The sequence below is a fragment of the Loxodonta africana genome, chromosome 15 (assembly GCF_030014295.1).
Source record: "Loxodonta africana isolate mLoxAfr1 chromosome 15, mLoxAfr1.hap2, whole genome shotgun sequence".
NCBI classification, from domain to species: domain Eukaryota; kingdom Metazoa; phylum Chordata; class Mammalia; order Proboscidea; family Elephantidae; genus Loxodonta; species Loxodonta africana.
The window spans coordinates 13405016-13419529 of NC_087356.1; the positions used below are offsets into that span (position 1 = coordinate 13405016).

Sequence of the window (14514 nt, forward strand, 5' to 3'; positions counted from 1 at the left end):
GCATGTTCGATCAATTTCGAACTGCAGAAGTTGGTAAAAATCTTCAATTTTTTCATCTATGGCCTTAGTAGTTGGGGTATAAACTTGAATAATAGTCATATTAACTAGTCTTCCTTGTGCATATGAATATTATCCTATCACTGACAGCATGGTACTTCAGGATAAATCTTAAAATGTTCTTTTTAATGATGAATGCAGGGCCATGCCTCTTCAAGCTGTCATTCCTGGCACAGTAAACCATGATTGTCTGATTCAAAACGGCCAGTATCAGTCCATTTCAGCTCCCTAATGCATAGGATATCCATGTTTATGCATTCCATTTCATTTTTGATGGTTTCCAATTTTCCTAGATTCATACTTCGTACATTCCAGGTTCTGTTTATTAATGGATGTTTGCAGCTATTTCTTCTCATTTTGAGTCACGCCACATCAGTAAATGAAGGTCTCGAAAGCTTGACTCCATCCACATCATTAAGGTCGACTCTACTTTGAGGAGGCAGCTCTTCCCCAGTCATCTTTTGAGTGCCTTTCAACCTGGGGCGGGGGGGCTCATCTTCCAGCACTGATATCAGACAGTGTTTCACTGTTATTCATAAGGTTTTCACTGGCTAATTTCCTTCAGAAGTAGACCGCCAGGTCCTTCTTCCTAGTCTTCTTAGTCTGGAAACTCAGCTGAAACCTGTCTGCCATGTATGACTCTGTTGGTATATGAATACCAGTGACAGAGCTTCCAGCACCACAGCAACACACAAGCCCCCACAGTACGACAAACTGACAGACATGTGGGGGACTACTTTAATTACTGGAAGCTAATGTCATGATGAAAGGAAACCCTGAGGGCGTAGTGGTTAAGAGCTATGGCTGCTAATCAAAACATCAGTAGTTTGAATCCACCAGGCACTCCTTTGAAACTCCATGGGGCAGTTCTATTCTGGCGTATAGGGGCGCTATGAGTTGGAACCCATTCGACGGCAATGGGTTTGGTTTTCTTTTTTTGGAATGTGATGAGAAATGACGAGAGGGTCTTAATAATAAATGATGCATAATGTGGAGGCCAAGGTATCAAAGATTTAAACGTACAAAATGAAACATAAACTAGTAAAAGAAAACAGAATTTTTTTTTTAATCATCTAGTGGAGAAGGCCTAAGCATGACATAAAATCCAGAAGCGATAAGTGAAAAAACGCTAATATAACCAATTGCATAAAAATTTACACTTTAGAAAAATTAAAGAATAAACTAGAACAATTTTTGCAGGAATTGAGCAGGCTAATGCAATGCCTTCCCCAAGGACCATGAAAACTCATCTTCCTGTGCAACTACTGCCTCCATCGTTCTGGGAGAAAAACTGTAAGGTAAGTTTGAAGCAGAAAATATTCAGTCATACAGATTATCCCCCAAGAAAATGTCAGGATAACGCTAGTGTGTCCGAACCATTGTCCAGTTATTGCCATGTTTGTCTGCCAGGAACACAAAGGGACAGATTAAGAGACCTACAGCCATTTTCTAGGTTCTTACTCTTTCATTGAGAAGAACATGCCCAGTTATACACCTGCATTGAAGGAAGAAAGAGGACCGTATCTAATAGGCTCAGTTCTGAGCATCCTCTGCGCCTTGATCACGCTGAGGTGGAGGTACACATGAGTGCTCTAGCTCAAAGATGTTACACAACTTGTCCAATTATAAACACCTGATAAGCAGAAGAGATGGGCTGCTAACGTAGGTCTTCTTTACTCTCTAGTCCTGCCTGTGCTGCCTAGTCTATGCCTCCTATAACCAGGAAAGCCTTCCTAAGCTTATATATGGTTGGCCTGTTCCCAACCTTGGGGTAAACCAAGCCAAAAACCAAACCCATTGCCATTGAGTGGATCCTGACTCAAAGCGACCCTATAGGAAGAATAGAACTGCCCTATAGAGTTTCCCAGGAACGGCTGGTGGATTCGAACTGCTGACCTCTTGGTTACAAGCCATAGCTCTTAACCACTGTACCACCAGGGCTCCTCTTACCAGTTTAAGACCTCCCAATACAAGAAAGGAGTGGCAGAATAGGACGCACTGACAAAGGATCTTCAGAAAGATTAGAAGAGAATCATACAAAATGTAGCACCATAGAAAGAGGGATGTTAAGTGTAGCTAGGAAAGTAAGCAAAGGAGAAATTGGGTAAGCAGGTCAAGGGCCAATTCATGCAGCACCCTGTAGGCCAGGTTGAGTAATTTCAACTTAATTAAAAGGTATGTATACACACTGAAAATTCTTATACAGGAGAGCCACCTGATCATATTTGCATTTTTAAAAGATCATATTGGCTGCTGGATAACGAATGGAAGAAAACAAAGATATATTCATATTCGTTAGGACACGGTTACTATAAACATACACACTATGCTCAGTGAATGCCCAGTTTTTAGCTTATTTTATCATTACAAACTGTTTCTCCCATCTCTTTCAACACTTTAGATAATCTGTATAGCAAGAAATGCCAAGGACAGCATGGTGTCCTATTACCATTTTCAAAGGATGAACAAAAAACTCCCTGACCCAGGAAGCTGGAATGAGTACTTTGAAGCGTTCCTAGCAGGCAAAGGTGAGCAAAGTAAAAGGAACCAATCTTCACCTACTTCTGTAGAGGATAAAATCTCCCCATAAAATTTTCCACAGAAGGAGTTCAGATTGTCTGGTAGGGAAGAACTAAAGGCAACATCCCTGGGAGATGTGTCATGGCCCTGGCTACTTGTCATCTGCTGCACTCAATACTGTTCAAAATTCTGAGAATAATCCATTTATATCTTAAGGTATTTTACTAGTCTAATGTCTTCAATAAATTTCTTTGTGGGTGTTCTAATAACGATGTCAGAATGCATTTTGACAAAAGTGAGCCACAAGGAAGTGACCCCATCCAATCCACGAGTAAATCTGTCAACTCTACCTTCAAAATATATTCAGAATCTGACCAATCATCAACACTTCCAATCCTACCTCCCTGGTCCAAGCTACCATTGTATTTTCCCTAGATCACTGAAACAGCCTCTTCCCTGTCTCTCAGCTTCAGCTTTTGACAGCCTACAGTCTATTCTCAACGTAGAAACCAGGGGAATTCTGTTAAAAGGGAAGTCAGGTCACTGCTCAAAACCTACCAATGGTTTTCAAAGTCCTTATTTTAGCCCACGAGACCCACACAATATGGCTCCCGTTACCTCTCGTTTTTATTCTACTCCTCTCCCCTTCACTCATTCTGTTCTAGTCACACCGGCTTCTAGGTTGTACTTGAAACACACCTGGCACGTTCCTGCTCCAGGGCCCTTCCTTATGGTTCCCTCTACTCAAGGATGCTCTTTCCTTCTCTTTTGTCAGGTTTTTATTCAGTGTCAGCTTCTCAGAGAGTCCTTTTCTGGCCAGCCTAATAAAATTTCAACCTCCTACATATACCCAACACCTTCCATCTTCCTTCCTTCGTTTATTTTTTCTCCCATGACAGATTATGACCTAACATATGATATATTTTACTAGTGTATCTTGTTTGTCTCTCCCACAAAAACTTAAGTTCCATGAGAGCAGGCCTTCTTCTTTGTCCTGTTCACTGTTCTATTCCAAGGACCTAGAACAGGGCATAGCACATAGTAAAACCAAAAAAAAAAGCAAACCCATTGCCATCAAGTCAATTTCCACTCATGGTAACCCCATGTGTTACACAGAGAACTGCTCCATAGGGTTTTCTTGGTTGTCATCTTTATGGAAGCAGATTGCCAGGTCTTTCTTCTGCAGCACCACTGGGTAGGTTTGAACCACTAACCTTTAAGTCAGTAGCAGAGCATAAGCTATTTCTGTAAACCAAGGACATTTTAGCATATAGTAGGCCCTGTGGAATAAGTTAAGGAGCCCTGGTGGCACAGTGGTTAAAGTGATCGACTGCTAACCAAAAGGCTGGCAGTTTGAAAGCACCAGCTGCTCTGTGGCAGAAAGATGTGGCAGTCTGCTTCCATGGAGATTTACAGCCTGGGAAACCCTATGGGGTCGCTATGAGTCAGAATCAACTCAACAGCAGTAGGTGGGTTATGGAATAAGTTAACACATATTAATATTACCTTATGAGATAGATACTATTATTAACCCTTTTTCAAAGATAGGTATAAAAAACTTGAGGCTCAGGGAGGTTAAATAAATTGCCCAAGGTCACACAGCTAGTAAGTATCAGAGCCAGATTTAAACTCAGGCAGTCTGACTCCAGAGCCTGAGATAGTGATCTTGCCAGCTTCCAAAAGAAAGAAAAGTAGTATTGAAAAGGTAGACAGAAATCATGAAAGCTAGTTCTCCAGCTTTATAGTACTACCTACCACACCTTCTGTCTCAGTCATCTAGTGCTGCTATAACAGAAATACCACAAGTAGATGGCTTTAACATACAGAAATTTATTTCTCCACAATAAAGTAGACTAAAAGTCCAAATTCAGGGTATCAGCTCCAGGGGAAGGCTTCCCCTCTCTGTTGGCATTCTCATCAATCTTCCTCTGGACCAGGAGCTTCTCTGCACAGGGACCCTGGGACCAAAGGACACGCTCTACTCCCAGTGCCTTCTTCTGGGTGGTACAAGGTCCTACACTCTCTGCTTGCTTTCCTTTCCTTTTTATCTCTTGAAAGATAAAAGGTGGTGTGGGCCACACCCCAGGGAAACACCTTTACATTGGATCAGGAATGTGACCTGGGTAAGGGTGTTACAATTCCACCCTAATCCTCTTTAATGTAAAACTACAATCACAAAATGGAGGACAACTACACAATACTGGAAATCATGGCCCAGCCAAACTGATACACACATTTTTGGGGGGATATAATTCAATCCATGACATCTTCCATTTGTATCCCAAGGAAACAATTCATTTCATATTCTGGATTTTCCTACTCTCAGTTTTTCATTACCCAAATCCTATGTGTCTAATTTCAGTGTTATGGGGGTCCTGGTATGATCATGTGAAAGGCTGGTGGAGGAAGAAAGACAGTCACCCGATCCTCTATCTTTTCTATGAAGAAACGATAAAAGTAAGAAATACATTCAAATTCTGGGTTTACAGTAATTTTTCTCAGAATTTCAGCTCTATGATAGAAATGAAGGAAAGTAAGATATAAAAGTTTACCTAAGCAAAGCATTTTGCATGCCAACTTCAACTTCTCCTACTATCTTGCTGCGTAGCATACGAAACTCCAAACAAGCAAAGCAACCTGGTTACCATCCTCTCCGAGAGGCAGCCTGCTTCTTCCTGCAGGTCCTTCTACACTCTGAGATCAATTCCCTTCTTGTGGGAAAACACAGAAGAGGTTTCCTGTTTGAGCTAGAAGTTTTCTCCCTTTCTAGGTCTCCAGGTTCCTGCTTCCAGGATTACTATTTCCTCCCCTGACTTGCTCTGACTGCTGACGAAAAGAATTAGGAAACTTAACAGAGAAGAGCTAGTAAGGAAAAATACAGTTATTTTTATTTGTATGCTTTCTTCAAATATAACCATTTAGTCATTTTCAGTAAAAGTTCCCCATTAGTAACATCTTTTGCGCATGCTCAAAGTCTGTCACACAAGGTTATATTTAAAATAAGTCTAACTATGGTGCTGGCCCCTGGTTCTCCAAGCCTAGGTTTATGACTTGGATCACTAATCTCTTCCTGTCGTTAACTGAGTACTACCATGTCACCTTCCTCTTTCTCCTTTCTCCTCTGGGTCTTCAAAGAGATGATGCATTACTTCTTTTCTTCCATATATTTGGCTTTGGGTGAAAACCCCTGCTTTACATCCATCCTTGCACTCGGCGGCTTTCCTAGATGTCAGAGTTCCAACCACTTCCCACAACCCTGGGAGTCATTTCCACTGCCCTGTGCCTGCGGGAGCCAGGGAACTGCAAAGGCTGGGTAGAAGAAGCTAGAAAGTGGGAAGGACATACAGACTGGGAAGTCAGAGCAAGTCAGAGGAAGAGAGACAAAGCCTAGAAGGGGTAACCTGGAGGCCTCCAAATGGAGGAAACTCCTACCCCAAACAGGAAATCTTTTCTCTTCTGGATGAGGCAGGAATCAGTCGCAGAAGGCAAAAGAGCTCTCATGAGGTACGGCAAACAGGTATCCCTGACAGGCCAGAGTCCGGAATAAGCCCAGCTCTAGAGAATCAGGAAGACATTGTCCTTCTTGTCTGATGGTCCACTTCAAGAGCATCAAGACAGAAAGACAAATAGGGAAGCACCACGGTGCTACTGTACCATGTGAGAGCAATATGGACTCCATTTTCTGTTTCTCCAATCAGAAGAGGAAAATGCGTCTTGTTTATTTTGAAAAAGAACCACCCCTTTTCCCAAATACCTTCTAAAGTGAGGATTAAGTAAAATAATAAGGTTCACAAACTAAATCCCCTTAGTAACATAGGATGAAACATTTTCTTTATATAATTGCACTTTAAATTGCCATGTTTATAGAGTTGACTCTTACAAATGTATATATAATATTAAACATAATGTTCCTACATTACTTTTTATCATAAACTAACAGGCTTTTAAAACAGTGGCTAAAAATGTTTTAATCATTATTATCATGCTTAGTTTTTTGAGAGTTGACTGTTGCTGGATTTGTTCCTTACTAGAGAGTTTTCTTTTATTCTACTCTCCCCCACAGGATCCAAAACATGAAATTAGAAAGGTGATGGAATTCCTGGAGAAGGATGTAAAACAAGAGGTTTTAGACAAGATTGTCTATAATACTTCATTTGTTAAAATGAAAAAGAATCCCATGACCAATCACGCAAGTGACGAAAAAATGAATCACTCCATTTCTCCGTTCATGAGAAAAGGTGATGCATATATTCTTTTTGTGTGTTAATAGAAATAACAAAACCAATTCATAAATGCCTTTCTAACCTTCAAAGTCAGTGAAACCACTGTTTACAGTGTTTCCTGAAGTGAGTTCTTGAAAGCATTATTCCCAAGAGGTACTTCGCGATGCATAGGTTTCATGGTCAGATATGTTTGGGAAACTCTGTATACGTTGCCCTGTACTCTCTTTGAAGCATATAAGCACATTAAAGTTTCTGAAAAGAAGCTTGTTTAACTTGTTTAACCCAAAGCTTCAAACATGTATTTGACCACAAAACCCTTTCTCAAGTAAAGCCTGCTAAGCTCCACAATGCTAGTGTTCCCACCAACACAGCCTGAAGAACGGTGGTTTAAGGTCATTGGCCTGAAGAGCTAGAAGTGACCACTTAGAGATCGCTTAGTCCAATATCATCATCTCATGGATAATGACCAAAGCGGCCCAGTGCGTCACTGGCACCTGACCAGAGCTAGGACATTAATCCCAGCATAAATCTTACTCTACCACAGTACTAACTCCTTACATGGAGGCAAAACTTTACTGTGAAGTTGTAAATATTTTAGAAAAAAAAAGTTAAAAGATTCTAGTACCTTTTGTTTGTTAAAATAAGCAAAAACCTACAGCTCAAGGGAGAAATTTTCTGATTTTATCAATAATTAACCTAATTTTCTTTTAAACCATCTGGCAAATGATATGATTATGCTACCCCTAGACAATTATACAAATTTAAATTTCACACATGAAAATAACATTATACAGTTCAAAGAGCCTAAACAAGTCAGATAGCATGCAGCTATCAGAAGAAACAGAGTTTCCTACGGGTTCTCTGACCATCTGGGGTTACGAGGGGAAAAAAGGACTTGAATATTCTATTGCATAAGCATGACTTAATTATATGTTAACAGCAACAAGAATTTAGATGGAAAGGAGATTCTGCAGTTGCATTCAACTAAACATATCAGTATCTATTGCCGTCAAGTAGATTCCAACTCATAGCGACCCTATAGGACAGAGTAGAACTACTTTACGGGGTTTCCAAGGAGCAGCTTGGTGGATTTGAACTGCCGACCTTTTGGTTAGCAGCTGAACTCCTAACCACTGGACCACCAGAGCTCCTAAACACCTCAGGAGGCACTAGCAATGTTGCCTGAACTAGAAATGAAAGTAGAAGGAACAGCTACTCACACTGCCCCTTCAGTTGGCCTCTGAAGAAAGGGTAAGAAAATAGGACTTAAGATAATTTAACTTAAATAAAATGTTTGAAAGTGCAGGTAGATCAGAAAGCTCATAGGTAGAAAGTACAGAGTTAGGGACCCATGTTGTAGACTTCTGTGCCTTGCCAAGTATTTCAGAACAAAGCTTTCTATTCACAAATATCTCACCTGTGAAATGGAATAACAACACCTGTGGCTTCTTTTCTCCCTGCAGTGTCAGGTGGACGGTGAGCTAATATCTACATAAGGTATTTACGTATTGAGAGGAAAGGGATTGTCTAAATCCAAAATGGTCAAATTTCATGAAAATGTCATTGAATATGGTGTACATTACTTTTTTTTTTTTTGTAGGAATTATAGGAGATTGGGAAAATCAGTTCACTGTAGCTCAGAATAAGAAATTTAATGGAGACTATGAGAAGAACAGAACATGGCCGATACCCCTCTGTCATTCTGCATGGAACTCTGAAAAACGGAAAGAGAACAAGATCTATTCTTTCACCAGCCTCCGTAAAGTGGAAGAAATGTCCAAATATCACCAATGATTTGTGTGACTTAATGTGGGGGCTTTAAACAGTGACCTGGAAATTCTAATCTACTTTTTGGAATAACCCCAATCTGACTTCAGTTATCTAATAACTATATTCAGAATTTTTCTTCTCTCTCCCCAGATTATTAGTGTTTAGGTAAATTTCAATATACCCACAGGTAATAAATAACATGTTCCACTGCTATTTATAAGGTTTTCACTGGCCAATTTTTTCAGAAGTAGACTGCCAGGTCCTTTTTCCTACCCTTAGTCTGGATGCTCCACTGAAATCTGTCTACCATGGGTGACCCTGTGGGTATTTGAAATAGTGGCAGCATAGTTTCCATTATCACAGCTACATGCAAGCCACCACAGTATGACAAACTGACAGACAAGTGGTAAAATAGATAATATAGTACATATCTAATCATTTCTGTTCCTTCTATTTATTCTTTCCACTTTCTATTATAATTTTCTTTGAATTAAAAAATCTCTTCCATTTCTTTCAAACCGTTTATACAAAACTTTAACTCAGCAAAAATGCCAATCCCATTCATTTGATAAAAGATATACATTGAGCACTTTACTTATGCTAAGAGATGGAGAGTATCAAAAGATGGTAAAAACAAGGTTCCCACCCCCCCAAAAAGGTTCAGCCTCATAGGAGCCAACAGCATGGGTGCAGGTCACTGTGTTGCTAAGCAAATTGTGATAGACGATTTGTAGACTAAGCGCAGCAGAATCATAAAGGAAGAAAAATCAAAACTATATGGCATGAAGCTCCAGAAAAATAAGGATACGTGGACTTGGATGTTTCAAACCCTCATCCCCAGGCCTCAAAGCACACCTGTCTGTCACATTCAGCGCACATATCATATTCAGCACTCTGTCTACCCTATTGCATGAGAGTCCAAGATTGTCCCACTTAATATTTCACTTCTAAAAACCTCAGGTTTTAGGAGTTTTCTAGGAATCCCTGGATGGTGTAAATAACATGCTTGGCTGCTAACTGAAAGGCTGAAGGTTTGACTCCACCCAGAAGCACCTCAGAAGAAAGACCTGGAGATCCACTTCTGAAAAATCAGTCATGGGAAACTCTGCGGAACACAGTTCTCCTCCGACACACACAGGTTTGCCACGGTCAGGACCAACCTGACAGCACCTGGTACACCTATTTCTGAGGTTTCCTGAGGCTCAGAAATCCTTCAAGGCCCAGTGGAACAAGTCTCCAATGACAAAGCCCAAAGGCAGCAGAAAGTGGAATAATATTTGTGGGAAAAGGAAGAGCCCCTTTGTCAAACCCTGCTTCCCCCCCACCGCCCCCCCCCCCGCAACTCTTAGAACCAAAATGCTAGGGACTCTTTCCACAACACATACTAGTTAATTCTGGAAAAACAGAAGTCATACATTAATTACTTATATCCTTAAAATATGAGATTCAAAAGCTGTGGCTAATGCCTTGGAGAGAAGGAACAGTACAGCTTACTCCGAAATATCTATTTTTCCTTCAAGAGGCAGGTTACACCAGTATCTTAGGCAAGTTCCCTAGAAGCAGAACCTGACAGGGATTCATGTGCACTGTGATTTATTGGGAAATGAGACAGGCAGTGGAGTTCCTGGGTGGTGCAAAGGGTTATGCACTCAGCTGTTAACCAACCAAAAGGTTGGAGGTGCAAATTCACCCAGAAGTGCCTCGGAAGAAAGGCCTGGTGATCTACCTCTGAAAGAAAACCTTATGGAATGCAGTTCGACCCTGAAACACACGAGGTCACCATACGTCGGACCCGAGGGCAACTGGTGATTTTTATTTTGTTTCGTTTTGAGGCAAGCACGACAGAGAGAGAAAAGGAGTCGTGCGACTGTATGATTCAAGGCAGAATCTGGGGCAAAGAGGGAGCCTGCAGAACGTGTACACCTTGAGCCAAGAGCAGGGCTTGTGCACTACCCGTGGTGGTGGGGTGAACAGTTTAACGCCCAGATACCTGAAGGCAAAGTAGCAGATGGTTGCCAACAGGGGCCGTTAGCTGGAGCACCTGCAACAGACAGGGCTGAGTGCACCACCCTGGGGAGGAAACGTGATCCCCGGGCAGAGCACCAACTTCTGCTGTGACCACATATCCCCAGAGAAAATTACTTTGAAGGAACAGTGTGAGCAGAGAAGGAAAACTAGTAACCAGGAAAAGAAATTGGACTCTCCTGGTTAAAGCTGGGAATCACGGCTGAGACAGTTGCCTGAATCCATAATTGTTTACACAATAAATCATGTTCAGGGAAATGGGGACGATACCTGAATGAGGCATCTGTGAGGGTTTAAAGTTAAATGACTCGAGTGGTATCAGTCCTAGATTTCAAAGGTAGGCCAGGCAGTAGTCGTAAGTAGCTTTCAAATATGGGCTCATCCACCTTGGACAGCCTTAATAACCATGGATTATGGGAAGAATGCTCTCTGGCATCTCAAGAAACCATTCTCTTACCATCATCATATTTTCTCCTAGCTCCCACCAATACTTTTCCTTTGCTTGGCAAGAGTCACTTCCGGTTTCCTTTAGAGACATTGCCCCGTCAGCAATCTGCACTCTCCCCTAATGTATATTCCTACACCAGTGCCGTCATATCATCTCTAAATTCTACATGTGAATGGTTGTTCGTCCAATATTATTAAATGTCTTTCAACAAAATATCAAAAGTTTTATTGTGAAGCAGGAGACATAATTCAAACCAAAACAAAAGCTAAGAGGAGTCATGTGGCTGGCTCTAGTCTAGTTCTGGGTTTCCTGGAAGCCAAGCAAAAAAAAAAAAGGGGGAAATAATAATTCTCACTGACTTGTGAACAAATAGGAACGTCAGACCTTTGAGGGAGATAATGTTCTTTGTTTCATTTTGCCTTGTTGTATGCTGCTGTTGTTGTTGTTGTTTTGGCATAGAACACTAAGAAGAATTTAACACGTGCCATCTCATTGGAGGAGACCCTGGTGGCAGTCTGAATCTATCAGGTAAAAAAAAAAAAAAGAAGTGCTCCTTGGGAATTCCATGGGGCAATTCTACTCTGTCCTATAGGGTCACTATGAGTTGGAATCGACTCAAAGGCAACAGGTTTAGTTTGGTTTTTGGTTTATCTCATTGGGCCAACTTAATGGGCATGTAAACTGAAGAGTATATAACCCATTTCCCTGTTTTCTGTGCATCTATGGATTTAGGATTGGGATGAGGATGGACAAAGCCGGGGACAGCAGGATCCCATGAGGAAGCAGGGCTCCTGTTTTGAAGCGAGACTTACCTTGTCGTGTCCTAGAATCATCTGGAATGTCGGGGCACCACCCTCAAAGATTCTGATTCGACTGGTCAGGGATGGGACCTGTGTATTTACATTTTTCTAAAGTTTCACGATGAAGCCAGAGTTGATAAAACAGCATTTGCTCTAACGCTTCTTTACCTTTCTCCTTTCAGAAAGCTTCAGAACGCAGCATCTGTGTTTGCAGAACAACCGGACAAAGTCATCTCTGTCCTTATGTACTTTTCACCCTGTCTTAGTCATCTAGTGCTGCTGTAAGAGAAACACCACAAGCAGATGACATTAAAAAGAGAAATTTATCTTCTTCACAGTAAAAGAGGGTAAAAGTCCAAATTCAGGATGTCAGCTCCAAGAGAAGGCTTTCACTGTCGGCCTTTTCATCAATCTTCCCCTGGACTAGCAGCTTCTTTGTGCAGGAACCCCGGGTCTAAAGTGTGCGCTCTGCTCTTGGCACTGCTTTCTTGGTGGGATGAGGTCCCCCTCTCTGCTTGTTTCCCTTTCCTTTTATCTCTTGAAAGATAAAAGTTTGTGCAGGCCACACCCCAGGGAAACTCCTTTTACCCTGGATCAGGGAGGTGACCTGAGTGGGGCTGGTGTTACAATTCCACCCTAATCCTCTTAACATAAAATTGTAATCACAAAATGGAAGACAACCACACAATACTGGGAATCATGGCCTAACCAAGTTGATACACGTATTTTTGGAGGGACATAATTCAATCCATGACACACCCCCCTTATAGAACAGAGACAGTGGAGAGGCTGTCTTTCAACTCATTTACCGTAGATTCTGTTTAGCAGATCTAGAGAGAAAAATCACCTCCACAGACCACAAATCCATGAAAAATGTAAGAAAATATTCATGTGGAGATGTCGTTTTACAATGCAACTACCAGTTTCAGTTCAAAAATAAAAATACCATTTTTCTATAGATTAGTTTTATAATTATTAGAATATAAATCATTACACAGATGATTTTCTAAAATAAGTAACTGTGTACCTATTTTATCATGCAGGTGCACCTTTTATACTGGCTTCCTCTCCACCTGTCTGATGGTGTGATGGGTCGGTCATTCCTTTGGACAAAAAGCAAGAATGTAAGCGCTATAATATCAACGTACATGTGAACAGATGCTTTAGGGAGAATCACTGTAGAAAAAGGTGCACAAAATAGATGCAAGGTGTACTCATCTGGATCTCAGGCCTTTGGTTTTCCTTCCATGAAATGGACTAAAAACTCTGGGAAAACAGTAAAGGTTTCTAGAGAGAGGCAGGGAAAGATGGAGAGAGATGAGGGCAACAGTAGGCAGAAAAGGCCCCAGAAGAAAAAGTCAAAATCTGGAGAAATAAAAACAATGTGGAATTGAAAAGATATGTGTGGGCGCAAAAGGAGAGAGGGGCAGTGAAAGACAATGAGAATCAGAAAGATATAGGAAGGCGTCAAAGCAACAAACAAAGATGTCAAGGCATGAAGCAATACTTGGCTAGAACCAGTAAATAACACTGTTGAGTAGCCCCACCTCTTCTGGCCTCTAGTCTCCGTCACTGGTATGTGCCCAAGAAAATGGTTTGCTAAGAAGTTGCAAGAGAGAAGAGATGGGCAGCTAGGGAGGGAAAGGAAGGGTTGGGGAGGGGGTAAAGGAGGATTTATATGAAGACTTGGTGCTTCCCACAACTGGACTAAACCAAAAGCAAAGAAGTTTTCTGAATAAACTGAATGCTTCAAAGGCCAGCCTAGCAGGGGCGGGGGTTTGGGGACCATGGTTTCAGGGGATATGTAAGTCAACTGGCATAATAAAATCTATTAAGAAAACATTCTGCATCCCACTTTGGAGAGTGCTGTCTGGGGTCTTAAACGCTAGCAAGCGGCCATCTAGGATGCACTAATTGGTCTCAGCCCACCTGGATCAAAGGAGAATGAAGAACACCAAGGACACAAGGTAATTATGAGCCCAAGAGACAGAAAAGACCACATAAAACAGAGACTACATCAGCCTGAGACCAGAAGAACTAGATGGTGCCTGGCTACACCCGATGGCTGCCCTGACAGGGAACACAACAGAGAAACCCTGAGTGAGCAGGAGAGCAGTGGGATGCAGACCCCAAATTCTCATGAAAAGACTAGACCTAATGGTCTGACAGAGACTAGAAGGACCCTGGTGGTCATTGCCCCCAGATCTTCTGTTAGCCCAAGACAGGAACCATTCCCAAAGCCAACTCTTCATACAGGAATTGGACTGGACAATGGGATACAAAAAGATACTAGTGAAGAATGAGCTTCTTGGATCAAGTAGACGTTTGAGACTATGTTGGCATCTCCTACCTGGAGGGGAGATGAGAGGGCAGAGGGGGTTAGAAGCTGGTGGAATGGACACGAAAAGACAGAGTGGACAGAAGGGGCCGGCTGTCTCATTGGGGGGAGAGCAATTAGCATATAGCAAGGTGTATATAAATTTTTGTATGAGAGACTGACTTGATTTGTAAACTTTCACTTAAAGCACAATAAAAATTAAAAAAAAAAAAAAGGCTTGGTGCTTTCTATGCTCATATTTCTGTTTTCTTCCAGCTGTGGAAAAGGTCAAAAATAGTCACAACTCAGAAGATGAAGAAAGGCTAAGGCGGATGTACAGAGAAAGAAGAATTG

The 14514-nt window shown here is 41.5% G+C and overlaps 1 protein-coding gene across 6 annotated transcripts in view; it reads right to left on the bottom strand.

Moving 5' to 3' along the window:
- Positions 1 to 14514, bottom strand: part of LOC111751558 (uncharacterized) — a 360216-nt gene that overhangs the window by 251708 nt on the left and 93994 nt on the right. For 2 of the 6 annotated variants that reach the window (XR_010317909.1, XR_010317906.1), the window contains 2 exons: positions 12871 to 12946; positions 9914 to 12122 (listed from right to left, as the gene is read on the bottom strand). The exons of 2 other annotated variants lie outside the window; for them this stretch is intronic. The gene's annotated coding sequence lies outside the window, so the exon portion shown is untranslated. Of the gene's footprint in view, positions 1 to 3706; positions 6677 to 9913; positions 12123 to 12870; positions 12947 to 14514 lie in introns of those variants that run through there. 2 more of the 6 variants (XR_010317908.1, XR_002786661.2) reach the window with 2 other exon arrangements.